Raw genomic sequence first — 2,563 nt, 5'->3', positions numbered from 1 at the left:
GCCTTCTACCTCAAGGTCAAATTTTGTTTTCCAGTAGGAGAGCCATGCCGAAGCAAATTCACGGCAAAAGGTCTGCTAAAAAATGCACAAGTTCACATATTAAGGTGAACGGTTAATCTAAAGAAGACCATTCCAACGCTTCTAACCAATGGTTAATGCCTTCTACCTCAAGGTCAATTTTTGTTTTCCAGTAGGAGAGCCATGCCGAAGCAAATTCACGGCAAAAGGTCTGCTAAAAAATGCACAAGTTCACATATTAAGGTGAACGGTTAATCTAAAGAAGACCATTCCAACGCTTCTAACCAATGGTTAATGCCTTCTACCTCAAGGTCAATTTTTGTTTTTCAGTAGGAGAGCCATGCCGAAGCAAATTCACGGCAAAATGTCTGCTCAGAAATGCACAAGTTCACATATTAAGGTGAACGGTTAATCTAAAGAAGACCATTCCAACGCTTCTAACCAATGGTTAATTTGCAAAACGGACAACAAAGTACAAATAAAACCGAGAATGTGACCGGATAAATGAGTACGTAAACTCACCACAACATGACACTTTCGACGCCCTACATTATTGATCTTGCTGCCAATAATAGTGGTTCAGGTCATTTTTTCACATAGATAAGAAAACCGGACTAAATTTCCTTAACTTTCTCGTCAACTCTCTTCTTCATTTGTGTAGGTAGAGTATCCCTCTCGGCTAAAATATACAGATGCTCCAAAGGCCCCCCGACATGATTGGACAGAGGTGGCGAACCGTCTTCAAGATTCATAAATGCGTGGTCATTCGCCTTGTGAGCTTTGTGTCCTCGAAAACATCTATGAATCTCACAAGGTGAATGACCAGCCATCTATGAATCTTGAAGAAGGCTCGCCACCTCTGTCCAATCATGCATGTCGGGGGACCTTTGTAGAATCGGTATATTTTAGACCAGGGGGCAACTCTACCTATGCAAATGAAGAGGAGTTGAGGAGAAAGTCGAAGCAATCCAATCATGTCGGCTGCCTTTGCCTACTTCGACAAGGACGGCAGCGGGTGCATCACCGTAGAGAAGGTGGAAGAGGCTTGCCAAGAGTACAACATACAAGCTGTATTAACACATCATCAGGGAGGTCGACAATGACAGCATGCATATGTTTATTCACTACAATCTCTGTCTTGAATTAATTAGTTGGTTTCAGTTAATTCCAATGATTAGTCGTACTGTTAAGCCAAAAATTACAAATCTGAAATCCAAATTGAGCATGTCCTTAATATATAGTAATACATTTGATTAGCATGGTCGAATCGATGATGAGGAGTTTGTGGTGATGGTGGAGAAGGGATCACCAGAGGCACAGCCCCAACGCGTCATCATTCCCCATGGTGCGGATGGCCTCAGTTAGCATCATGGTGCCTCCACCAGTTGATCACCGTTGTGCCAATTGCATATCATATACTTCAGGTTTAATGGATCTGGGCAATAATTGAAGAAGATTAATTATACTGTACTTGTATACAACCTAGCTCCCCACATTATTTATTTACTATGCAAGATAGCTGTGGTACCAGTAAGAACTCATGTTGCTTTAGATAGACAGTGTATCTTTTGACTGAATTTTCATATATAGTACTCAGTCTTTGTTTGTGTTATGCTATGGATGATTTCAATATTTTTAACCCAATTCATTATTCATGTTGTTTATGTAAACTGACGGAGATAAAAAAAATGTTTTCATCATCTATGTGATTTGCATCCTATGATATTTAGTTTGACATCTTTTTAAGCTGTTATTACTTTGTACTACTACTGGATTAGTATGGTTGCATGAAAAACTGAATTTTCTTTCTGGTGGAATTTTTTATTCATTGAGACAAGGTCATCAAAATCATGACGATAGATAGATATGAGGTAGTCAGGAATATGAATATGTGATACTTACCAGCGCCAGGACTGGCCATCTAGGTTCAGAACCAAGCATGAAGTTAATCCAAAATATGCGGGGAAGAATACAAATGCAGAAATGCATAGTCTCTTAATATGACCATAGTAGACAATATTACTGCATGAAGGTTTGGATTATTTTCACACCGAATTAAATTGAAGTGGCAAAAATACTGTAAGAAAAATCTATAAATGCGGAAATATGTTTGACTTGAATGAAACTGGTGCACCTTATATTCGGAAATGTCTACACATGTTCACACAAAACTGTGGTTGAAGATGAAAGGCGCCAAGAACGCACAATGGCGGGCGCAGGAAGGCAACAGAAGAGCTCGGGTAAGATAGCCGTGAGCGAGGCACGTCTCAGCACAAAAGGGCAAGGTGATGCTAGGAGGAGCCGGAATAGTGTGAAGGCCTGCAGACCGAACCATGGTGCAGGAATTGGAGGTGGGCGCTATTTCAACTCGGGTCCTACTTGAACTCAGTATCATTTTACATGGCCATTGGTGTTTTCTCCCATTGCAACGCACGGGCTTTTTTTCTAGTAATTTATAAAGCGCGCTCCATACACAGCCCACAAGCCTTCACTTTTTAAGGCTTGAGGTGTTGATATGGAGTGACCTCCATCTGCAATTACTCAT

The sequence above is a fragment of the Triticum dicoccoides genome, chromosome 3B (assembly GCF_002162155.2).
Source record: "Triticum dicoccoides isolate Atlit2015 ecotype Zavitan chromosome 3B, WEW_v2.0, whole genome shotgun sequence".
NCBI lineage: Eukaryota > Viridiplantae > Streptophyta > Magnoliopsida > Poales > Poaceae > Triticum > Triticum dicoccoides.
This window is presented reverse-complemented; position numbering follows the sequence as displayed.